This window comes from Budorcas taxicolor, chromosome X (genome assembly GCF_023091745.1).
Source record: "Budorcas taxicolor isolate Tak-1 chromosome X, Takin1.1, whole genome shotgun sequence".
NCBI lineage: Eukaryota > Metazoa > Chordata > Mammalia > Artiodactyla > Bovidae > Budorcas > Budorcas taxicolor.
The window spans coordinates 64,569,498-64,581,830 of record NC_068935.1 but is presented as its reverse complement, the minus strand read 5'-3'; the positions used below and the strand labels follow the sequence as shown (position 1 = coordinate 64,581,830).

At 49.2% G+C, this 12,333-nt stretch overlaps 1 pseudogene; it reads right to left on the bottom strand.

Annotated features, from left to right (window-relative positions):
• Positions 1–3,191: 3,191 nt before the first annotated feature.
• LOC128069497 (PI-PLC X domain-containing protein 1-like) lies at positions 3,192–12,119 on the bottom strand (annotated as a pseudogene).
• Between the last annotated feature and the right edge of the window lie 214 nt (positions 12,120–12,333).

Genomic DNA, 12,333 nt, shown 5'->3' with positions numbered 1-12,333 from the left:
TAGGAATTTTAGAGATATTAATAGCTCGAAACCTTTTTAGGAGATAGTGAGCTTAGGATACTAGGGGCAAGTAGGATTTAGAAAGATAAGAAATAAACTGAGGAATGTGGTATGCATCCCAGACATAAGCATGAGTTACAATGTAATCACAAGTAAACACGATTCTGAGAGAATCAGTGAAGCAGGAACTCTGTTTGAAGGGCAAAAATGAGACAATACATCTGGGTGAGGGGGAACTGTAAATGTCAAACCTCTGACCTAATGCTTTTGTCAAAGTATAAAAGAAGACCTGATGCTTGAAATAAACATGCAGTCCGACACCTTGAGTCAGAGGCTGCATCATTCTCCACTGATACCACTCATTGCTTCAGGCTGATTCCCTGGCTGCTGGAGCTGGACTCTAGCATTTATCCTTCTAAAACTCTTTCAAAAAACTGCAGAGGAAGGAACATTTCCAAACTCATTCTACAAAGCTACAGGTACAATTTGTCAATAAATAAAATGTTAAAAAAAAACCTACTGAAATTAACTTCTACTTCCAGAAATATTATCCTTCAAAAACAAAGGAGAAGGACAGATTCTCATATGAACAAAAATTCGGGGAATTCATTCTCAGCAGATACCTTGTCTGTAAGAAATGTTAAAAGAAGTTATTTACACAGAATAAGATGATATTGAAGAGAAGCTATGAGTTAAGAAAGACAAGTTGAAGTTTGACAGAAAACAACAAAATTCTGGAAAGCAATTATCCTTCAATGAAAAGTTAATTGAAAAAATAAATGAAGGCAAATTGAAATGAAGGGTTTTTTTTTCTTATTATTAATTGGCAAAAGATAAATGCTTGTTTGGGCTTCTCCATCTTTGCTTTTCACCAATTGTGAATCTTCATAATTAAAGTGAGTTTCATGTATACAAGATCTATTTTCACTTAGTGGTAAAGAATCCTCCTGCAATGCAGGAGCTGTAGCAGATGTGAATTCCATATCTGGGTCAGGAAAATGCCCTGAAGGAGAGCATGGAAACCCACTCCAGTATTCTTGCCTGGAGAATCCCCGAGAACAGAAGAGACTGGTGGGCTTACAGTCCATGAGGTGGCAAAGAGTTGGACACGACTGTGCAAATAAAAAACAGCAGACACATATTCCTAACAGAAACTCTGAAGATACTAAAAATAGATGAGAAAATTCTCAGTGAAAAAAAGCAAAACAAACAAACAAAAAAACCTAGATTGTAGAGCTGAATTATAAAAGGTTTTAGTCAATAAAATGTCTCCTAACAGTAGTGTAAACAGTGCTTTCCACACAAGAGAGAGTAGTAATTTTTAATACTCACTCAATAGAAAAACATTTTAGTTACATTCATAAATTAAAGGAAATTAAAATGCCCAGAAAGCAAATATAGTATAAAATCTACAGATCATTTTATATCTAATTAAGATGGTAAAACTGTAAGGGAATTTTAAAGAAAAAAAAATCTGTGAAAGTTTAAGCAGCCCCCAATGAAAAGAGTTGGACACGACTAAGCGACTGAACTGAACAGAAGCAGCCCCAATGAACGTACTTTTATTTTCTTTTTCCATAGTCTCAAAATAATTGACAATTAAGAATTAATTTCACTTTAAAACAAATTTTTTAATTTCAGCAGGATATTTCATATTCAAATATAAGATTTCTCATGCTAAAAAATTTGTACTTTGCAGTGAATATTTTGTTTCACTGATTTAGACATAGATAAAATCACATCATGTGTCTTTGTCTTGACCATCTTTGTGGCATCACTGTGCATTTAGAATCAACCGTTTGAATGTGTGGACTGTGAAGGTCTCGGGTCACATACTGTTGAAGCCTAGCTTGAAGGATTTTGAGCATTACCCTGCTAGCGTGTGAAATGAGTGCAGTTGTGAGGTAGTTTGAACATTTTCTGGCATTGTCCTTCTTTGGGATTGAAATGAAAACTGACCTTTTCCAGTCCTGTGGCCACTGCCAAGTTTTCCAAACTGGCAGGCGTATTGAGTGCAGCACTTTAACAATTTCATCTTTTAGGATTTGAAAGAGCTCAGGTGGAGTTTAATCACCTCCGTTAGCTTTGTTTGTACTGCTGCTTCCTAAGGCCCACTTGACTCTGCACTCAAGGATGGCTGGCTCTAGGTGAGTGATTACACCATCGTGGTTATCCAGGTAATTAAGACTTTTTTACACAGTTCTGCTGTGTATTCTTGCTACCTCTTCTTAATCTCGTCTGCTATAGTTAGGCCCATAACGTTTCTGTCCTTTATTGTGCCTGTCTTTGCATGAAATGTTCCCTTGGCATGTCTCATTTTCTTGAAGAGATCTCTAAGTCTTTCCCATTCTATTGTTTTCCCCTGTTTCTTTGCTTTATTCAAATCTCCTGTGATTATACATTGGAAGTGACAAATAGATGCAAGGGTTAAATCTGGCACACAGAATACCAGAAGACCTATGGATGGAGGTTCCTAATACTGTACAGGAGGTGTGATCAAAACCATCCACAATAAAAAGAAATGTAAAAAGGCAAAGTGGTTGTCTGAGGAGGCCTTACAAATAGATGAGAAGAGGAGAGAAAGGCAAAGGAGACACAGAAAGATATAGCCACCTGAATGCAGAGTTCCAAAGAAGAGCAAGGAGAGATAAGAAGGCCTTCTTAAGTGAGCCACCAGGGAAGCAACTTATCTGATAAAAGGGATTTCTCAGTGGGATGACTATGCTCTCATTCCCCTCCTATGGACACTGTCATAGTGCCTCCTCCTCTCCCCAGCTAGGGGTCACGGTCTGCTACTTTCAGCGCCCAGGGGGAGGGGGCACCCCAGCCTCTCCAATGAGAAGCCACAGACCCGAGAACCACATGTGTCTCCCTGAGGATGTGATTGTACAAATCATGCACTCACCTTTAATCATTACCTCACACCCTGCATTCACCGAGAGACACATGGAGGACCGAGGAGACCATGGACCCTGCCACTTGGCCCCACCTCTGCAGTCACCCACATTCAGTGGATGGGCGGACAGATGACCAGCCCTGTAGGACAGGGCTGAGAATAGCCTTCGCAATGCTCAGCTCCTCATCATGCCTTCTAGCAGCCCCAAGGCAGCTTCTGGTTCAGGCCAGTGACATCAGAGGACGTGACTGAGACACAGTCTCTACAATACCCAGCTCTACCCTTGCACCGTCCCTCAGCCCCAAAGCAGCTTCTGGTTCAGCCCAGTGATGTCACAGGATGCAAATGAGGAGCAGCCTTCGCAATGCCAAGCTCCTCAGTTCTCTGTCTATCAGCCCCTAAATGGCTTCTGGTTCAGGTGGGTAACATCACAGCACATGACTGAGACGCAGCCTCCTTGATGCCCAGCTCCACACACACACACCGTCTGTCAGCCTGAAGCGGCTTCCAGTTCAACTTGATGATGGTCGCCAACAAACCCATCGGCCCAGATGAAGTGGCCTGCAATGGTGTTGGTACAGCCAGCAGCTGAACCTGGGTGCTGGCCCCCCACCCACGCACATAGATAGGGGAGCCCCCACTGGGCCAGCTTCTCCACTGACCAGGTGGATGCAAACAAACTCCAGGTTCTCTGTGAGGTTGATGCCGGCCATGAACAGCCTACCTGGAACAAGAGAGGGACTGCTGTTCATGGTGCCGGCTGTGGGGTCAGCCACCCACGTGTGCAGTCACTAACTCATGGAGTCATGTGGCCAACCAAACCATGTGGTCACCGACTCACATGGTCACCCACCCACAGAGTCACTACCCCATGTGGTGATCCCTCCACGTGGCCACCAACCCACGTGGTCACCCACTCATGGGGGTCACTAATCTGCGAGGTCATATGGTCACCTGTCCACATGATTACCCACTCACACCATCACCCACCCACGTGGTCACTTAACTGGTCAGCAACTCACATGGTAACCCACCCTGCAGTCAGCAACTCAAACTAGTCACCTAACCACATGGTCTCCCACCCTTGTGACCAGTAACCCATGGGGTCACCCACCCACTCAGTAATCCACCCCGTGACCCCTAACCTATGGGGTCACCTGACCATGCAGTCACCAAGCTGTGCCAACACCCACCCAGACTCTGGCCTCTGCAGCAATCAGAGATTCAGATGTTTCTGGCCTCTGCAGCAATCAGAGATTCAGATGTCCAACAGAGACCAAAGTTCAAACAACAGGGGCTCACAGGGGTATTGACTCATGAATTTCTCCTGTTACAGAGGGCAGGTGGGCTAGACAGTGACCCCGAAGATGTCCACGTCCTGGCCCCGTGTGGTGGATACAATAATGTCCGCACAGATGTTCACATCCTGTCTACATCCTGACCCCCTGTGGTAGACACAGTAACATCCCCAAGGATGTCCACGCCCTGTTTCCCATGTGGTGAACAGAATAACGTCCCCTAATACATCCTGTTCCATTTCTCCACTTGAACCCAAAGCCAGCCCCATGTGTTAGCACATGCATGTGACCAGATGTCCTGGTGTGAAGGCAGCACTCACCTGGGTGGCTGCAGCTCTTCATGCACTCCAGGCAGTGGACGAAGTCTTGGGGCTCCACCTGGTTCCCCCACCAGTAGGGGATACTGGGCCACAGTTCTGCATGCTAACTCATGGATGTCTGGTCCTTGTATGACAGGATGACCTGCTGGCCTTGGGACCACAGCTGGTGCAGAGTTGGCACCTCCTGGGTGAGAATCACCCAGGTCCCCATGAGATGTGTGCACAGGGGTTATTGGGGTGCCTTGTGACACAATGTGTCAGTTATTGGGGGTGTACGAGGAGCTACAGTGATGTACGGATTATTAGGGTGTCTATAAGCAGTGATGTATGGATGTGAGAGTTGGACTGTGAAGAAGGCTGAGCACTGAACAATTGATGCTTTTGAACTGTGGTGTTGGAGAAGACTCTTGAGAGTCCCTTGGACTGCAAGGAGATCCAACCAGTCCATTCTGAAGGAGATCAGCCCTGGGATTTCTTTGGAAGGAATGATGCTAAAGCTGAAACTGCAGTACTTCATGTTGACTCATTGGAAAAGACTTTGATGCTGGGAGAGATTGGGGGCAGGAGAAGAAGGGGACGGCAGAGGATGAGATGGCTGGATGGCATCACTGACTCAATGGACGTGAATCTGAGTTAACTCCTGGATTTGGTGATGGACAGAGAGGCCTGGTGTGCTGTGATTTATGGGGTCGCAGAATCGGACATGACCGAGCGACTGAACTGAACTGAAGCAGTGATGGGCTGGTTCTTGGGTTCTCTGTGAGAAGAGACAGTCAAGGGTAGGTTATAGGCATGTCTGAGTAGAGGCACTAGTGGGTAGATTACTTGGGTGTCTTGAGCAGTGATGGGTCAATTACTGGGGTGCCTGAGTGGAAAGAGAGGTGAGTGGATTATTGGGGTTTCTGATAAGAAATGTTGGGAGGAGTACTGGGGCATCTTGAGGAGTGATTGATGGATTTGGGGGGTGTCTGAATAGAGACTTGGCAGGATGGATTATTGGGGGTGCCTGTGACCAGTGATGGGCTGTTTATTGGGGTATTTGAGTGGAGACAGTGGTGGGTGGATTACTGGGGTTCTGTGAGCAGCATCACCTGGTGCCTGAATCACCCTCACACAGCGAGTGGATAGTCTGATTACAGTGAAGCCTAGTGCTCCCACTGCCCCTGCTGCCAAGAGCATGGGGAGCCTGTGGCCCCTGCTCACCCCACGGGGACACAGCATGTCCCCCAAAATATTCTCAATACAGCCCATCAGGTACTCGTGCAGGTCCTCCATCATGCCCTTGAAGTTCCTGCACACCAGGATAACCACCTCCTGGGGGTGGTTCTCCAGCCACTCCAAGATCTCTGTAAGGGCTTTCTGGGTGGGGGTGGAGGAGAAGGGCCTTGTAGTGAGAGACAGAGGTTCATGGGTGGGGACTTCCCCCAGCACAGCCACTCTACAGACGGGTTGGGGGGTCCTGACACACAAAGACATAAAGCATGGCGCCTGCTCCCAAGGGACCCAGCCTCTTCTGAGTGGCAGTGGGGAGCCATGGCATTGCTCTTTTGTGTGTGTGTGTGTGTTTGCATTTGTGTGTGTATGTACACGCTCCTGTAGGTAAAGGTGCACACACAGGTGTGCACGTGTTCAGGGTCTGTGTGTGCATGGATATGCGTGTGTGTGTGTGTGCACAGCAGCAGAGAGCAGTACTTTTAATATTGTGTGAAGTCTGTACTCCAGGGAACATGTGAGGCCAGCAGGGTACATGCACACTGAGGCCCAGGACGGAACCTCCAGACCCCAAGGGTCATTAGGTTCTGTGGTGGGGGCACAGGGGGCCGAGGCCAGAGTGGAACATTAAGTGACTTGGCCATTGGCTGAGAGAATGGACTGGACACCCCAAAACTGGACACAGGAAAAGACGTGTCAGGGACCTGGTATAGCCAAATTCTGGGAGACACACCAGAGGCCAGGGGTACAGGTGTGAGTTCAGAAATGCACGTTGGTAGGGAATTCTGAGTGACTGATGCCATAGGTCAGCCCTCTCCTGCCTGGAGTGGATGTGTGTCTGTCTCCTTAGAGATCAGTGTCTTCTAACGGAAGTGGACCTGTGTTGTCCCCTTAAAGGTCAGCCTCTCCTGCCTGGAGTGACCGTGTGTCCATCTGAGTGGATGTGTGTCTGTCTGAGTGGATGTGTGTCCATCCCCTTAGAGGTCAGCATCTTCTAACGGAAGTGGACCTGTGTTCTCCTCTTAGACGTCAGCCTCTCCTGCCTGGAGTGGCCATATGTCCATCAGAGTGATATGTGCCCATACCCTCAGAGGCCCTCCCCCTCCTTCCTGGACCAGACGTGGGTGTCCCTAGCTGGCAGACCCCCCCCATCCATACCCCCTGCCCCCACCCCCACCTCCATGAGGGCCATCATGTACACCATATGACCAGAGTGCAGGTTCCTCTCAGTGCCCTCCTCCATGTGTGCCATCCACAGGTCCTCCCACCAACATCCAGCTGCTTCATGATGCTCAGCACCTGCACACAGAGGTTGATCACCTGTACTGGGCACAGAGGGTGCCCCCCCTCAGGGACTGGGCATGCACTGAGGACACCCAACTGAGGGCCACATTGTCCAATGTGAAATCAACAGTGTTGGTGCTGCCAGGGTTGAGGCCCTGCTTCTGGGAACAGGGTCTCCAGGGTCACTGGTCACATGGAGCACAGAGCCCAGGTCCAGATTGTGGTCTTGGGGGGGTGGTGTTCCTGCAGAGTCCAGCCTCACCCTCCTCTCAGGCAGTCTCTGGGTGGAAGCTCCCTGTGGGTTCAACAGCCCAGGCTCCACGACACCCAAGCTGGACCCTCGGACATGACACACAAGACCCACAGAGGTCTGTGCCCACTCCCACAAACAGCACTAGTAAAGGCAAGAAGGAATCAAGGGGAGAGAATGAAGGGAAGAAACATCTCTCCAACACACAAACAAGATAGGAAAAAACAAAAATAACTAACATAAATTGAAAAGTGAAAGTTGCTCAGTTGTTTCCAACTATTTTCGATCCAATGGACTATAGCCCACCAGACCCCTCTGTCCATGGAATTATCCAGGCAAGGTTACTGGAGTCAGTTGCCATTCCCTTCTCCAGATCTTCCCAACCCAGGAATGGAACCCACATCACCCTCACTGCAAGCAGATTCTTTATCAACTGAGCCACCAGTGAAGTCCTAATATAAACTCATAGCAGAAAATGTATTGTGTCCTCTACAAGGAGTCATAATGGAAAAAGAAAAAAGAACATAAGGATAAAAAAATGGGAAAGAAAATAATAGATTCTCTGTATCCAAAATAAAAGAAAAAGCAAAAACTAATATTAACATAAACTAGTAGCAGAAAATGGTACTGTGTTCTCTACACACAGTCATAATGGAAAAAGAAAAAAATATATATAGGGATAAAAAGTGGAAAAGAAAGTCACACACCCCACCATCCAAATTAAAAGAAAAGGCAAAAATTCATATGAATATTCTCAGATACACACAGGTACTTGCCATCGACCTCTACAAGGCTTAAATGAAGTTCTGCTGCAGCCACTGATCTTCAACACCCCTTGAAAGACCACCACCCATCCCCCCCACCCTACACACTCCCAGATCTCTTTGGCAGCCATACACTTGAGACCAAGGCACCAAGGCCCTCCAGGATGGAGGGACCTTGCCCTGCAGGGATGAAGAACAGAGGGACCAAGCACCAGGGGACCTTCAGGGCAGAGGGACCCCAGTCCTGCAGGAATCCAGGGCTTTCATGGACCCCCTCCTGCTTGCTCCCTCCTCCGGGTGTGAGCTCATAAGGCCAGGCTGCAGGCACATGATACAAGCAGGAATGCAGTTTGTCCACATTCCAGCCCTGGCTCTCTGCCAATCAGATCCCCTGAGGAGGATTCCAGCAACCTGGAACCTCCCAGGAGGAAGCAATTACACAAGGCAAGAGCTGTGCTTGACAGCCTCTTATCCTCTTGGGAGGACCAACCTGGGAGCAGAAAAACCAGGAATATGAGTGCCCTTCAAGTGTGGGTACAGGAAGGCAGGGGCCATCTGTCCCCTCTAGGTGGGCCCCTGCTCCTGTGGACACCTAGGCCCAGGAGAGTTTTCTGCCCCATCTGTCATCCATCCCCTGGCTAATGTGTGTGCCAGTGACAGGACTGCTCAGTTGGGTGCCCCCTCCCCACAGACAGGGACCCCGCCATTGACTCCTCTCCATCCTCCACAATGACTGCCCCCCACCCTGGCTTCTCTCCACCCCATAAAACCCTCGATCCACCCTGGAGAAGCACTACAGGGGAGGGATGTGAATGCATGCCTGTGTTTTCAGTCTCTTCAGTCATCTCCACTCTCTGTGACCCAATGGACTTAGCCTTCCAGGCTCCTATGTCCATGGGATTTCCCAGGTGAGAATACTACAGTGGGGTGCCATTTTTTCCTCCATGGGATCTTCCCAGCCCAGGGATCAAACCCGGGCCCCCTGCATTGCAGGCTGATTTTTTACCGTCTGAACCACCAAGAAAGTCTCCCTGGAGGGGGTGCCTGGGTGCAAATGCAAACCCACCTCAGAGGACACCTCAACACAGCTATTGCTTATCTGGGACCAGGAAGGAGCTCTGGTATCAGCTCAGCTGCACAAAGGGCAGAACCTAGCTTCCCCCTTCCCCTCCCAGCTCCCCTAGCTTCTGTGACTTTACACGATGATGCTGTTAGTCCATGGGTCCCTGATCTGGCTTCAGGCTGGTTCCACAGTAAAGCTGTGTCCTTTCCTACCTTTCTGGGAGGCTCTCTGGGTGGGAAAGATCTCCTGGAGGAGGGCATTTCAACCCACTCCAGTATTCTTGCCTGCAGAATCCCATGGACAGAGAAGCCTGGTGGACTACAGTCCATGGGGTTGCAATGAGTCAGACATGATTGAGTGACTGAACAACAATTCTGGTTTACAGCAGGTTTGTTCTCAATCCCATTTCCCCAACAGCGATAAGGCCACCACCCCATGTGAGTGACACTAGCGGCTGGAACTGGGTCCAGGGCCTGGGCATGCCTGCAGACCCTCCCTGGGTGGTGGACCACTTGAGCACCATGGGCAGTGTGACACATGGCAGTACTTTGCCCAGAAGCTGCAGCAGCCTCGACTCCTTGTGAGAGACTTCTTGTGACTTCTTGTTCAGGCAGTATGTCATCGTGCCGTGGCTCCCTGCAGGCAAACCAGGCGGGGGACACGTCACCCCCTGAGCCTGTCCTCTGTGCCCACAAGCTGCCCTAAGGATGCACAGCTATAGCGCCTTGGGGCATGGGGGAGTCCTAAAAGTCATATCCACTGAGTCCTGGGAACTGAATCTTGTCTCAAAATGGGGTCTCTGCAGATGTGAGAAAGTGAAAGTCAATTTATTTAAGGAATCTTGTTTTTGGACAGGAAACACTTTTGATTTTATGGTTTGTTGTTTCCCAGGTGGTGCTCGTGGCAAGCAGCCCGCTTGCCAAAGCAGGAGGCACAAAACATGCAGGGGTGATCCCTGGGTTGGGAAGATCCCCTGGGAAGGGAATGACAACCGACTTCATTATTCTTGCCTGGAGGGTCCCATGGACAGAGGAGCCTGGCAGGTACAGTCCATGGAGTTGCAAAGAGTCAGACATGACTGAGCACAGACAGACCCTCTCTAGTTACAAGTACTTTGAAGTTACTCATAGTATTTTCAGGTGCTTTATGATGCCAGTTTTGTGGTCATTTATTTATGGTCATTTATGTGTGGTTTCACTTATTCTTTTTCCTTTTAAATCTGTGTTACCTGTTTTAGAGACAGTGTGGAGAAGTTCACACTTTAACAGTCACCTGGGGACAATCCAGAAATCCTACCCTTCCATCTCTGAACATAGGTTTGGACTAGCTTTATTTCTCTCTCTCTCTCTCTCTCTTTTCTTATTTATTCTCAGGGTCAAGGGATGGGAAGGAGGATTTACAAGTTCATAATATAATTTGATTTGATGATTTTACGGAATAGTGGATGGATGGGTGGATGATGGGTGGGTGGATTTATGGATGGATGGGTGGGTGGATGAGTGGGTGGTTAGATGGATGGATGAGTGGATGGGTGGGTGTGTGGGTGGATGGATGGATGGGTGGGTCAGCAGCATGTGGTCCATCCACACAGTGGTGTATGACTCACCATGAAAAGGAGTGAAGTTCTGACACAGCCTACATCGTGGATAGACCTTGAACACAATGGTCAGTGAGAGAAGCAGACACAGAAAAATACATTTTATGTGTTTATTTATAAGAAATGTCCAGAACAGGCAAATTTACAAAGACAGAAACAGATGAGTGGTGCCCAGGCTTGGGGGAGTGGTATCATGAGTTATTATGTAAGGAGTACAGGAAGGAGAGAGATCAAGGGCCCCTCTGTGGATGGAGGAAGCCTGAAGACTTGGAAGCCTCCTCCTTGTTGGGCCCCCAGAGCCTTCCCCATGGGGAAGCACCAGGAAGGGCTGCAAGACTGGGTCCATGGTTCCCTGTCTGTTCCACACCCTCAAGGGAAGGGCCACGTAGGGGCCCCTCTTCCCAGGGTGGGGAGTGGCCGTCATAGAACCCCACAGCTGTTGAGAGGGTGAGAAAGAGTCTAAAGCTGCCTTCCATAGAAAACAGCACTTCCTGTTTGTCCAACTGTCCATGTACACTCCCAGCAGGCAGTGCCCAGGGTCACAGAGCCAGGGCAGGGCCCAGTGTCTGCAGGGCCAGAGGAATGCTGGTGGAGAATGGGGCACGTTTGCACCTTGATGAGGTGAGCAGAGTGCTGTCTGGCAGGGACACTTCCCTCCCAGGCCACGGCGTCTGGTGGCCACCGTTCTGATGGCCTGAGCACAGCAGTGTCACCTTGGAAGTGCCTGCCTGCCTGGTCACCACCGGGCATCCCCAAGTCGAGATGCCCACCCATGGCTGAGCTTTGCAGCACTTTTTGCAACCAAACTGGCTGGAGTCAGAGGTTCCTCATTTTAATTAGATAGTTCTGGTATGACTTACTGAGTTGTTTGGGGGCAGGTGGCCCCCTTATACTTTGGGCACTCCAGGCTCAAGTGCAGAAGGTGCTGCACAAGCTGTGATGGAAAACGTGGGTGGAAAGATGAGGGGTCCCCAGGAGTAGGACAGAGTGGCTGAGAAAACACAACCCCTCCCCCTAGGGTAGCTGGCATGTGTCCTGAAGGCAGGCTCTCAGGGGTTCGTGTACCTTCCAGGTTGAATGGGATAAAGTAGACAGAAAAGGGAAGGTACTGGTGTGTGTATGTATGTGTGTGCAGTATGTGTGCATATGTGTTTGGTGTATGTGTGTATGTGTGTTCAGTGTGAATGCATGGGTGTGTGTGTGTATTCAGTGTCCCTGTGTGTGCCTGCATGTGTGCATGTTTGGCACTGAGGCTTCCCACACTTGGGCCTGTCTCACAGCCATATCCCCACCAAGCCGAGCCTGCAGGGCCTCACCTGGGATGGAGAGGTGGTGCAGGGGCATGTCCCAGAGCCGAGAACTCAGCACTGATATCCAGTCTTCATTCGCCTTGGTGGCACAGGAAGGAGCCAGGCAAGCTCACCTGCCAGCCCATCGGAGGCTGAGCCTGGGAGATCTGGGGGAGGAAATAGGCATTGCGTAATTAAAACAGGACATACAGAAGACTCGGTGCTGGTGGTGTGGAGGCGTGGCTCTGAGAAACGGGAAACTGCGAACTTCTGTCCAAGAGAAATGAGGATGGGGTGGTGGAGAGGGGAGAAGAGCTCTAGAGACAGAGAGACTGAGACAAAAAGGGAAATGGACAGAGA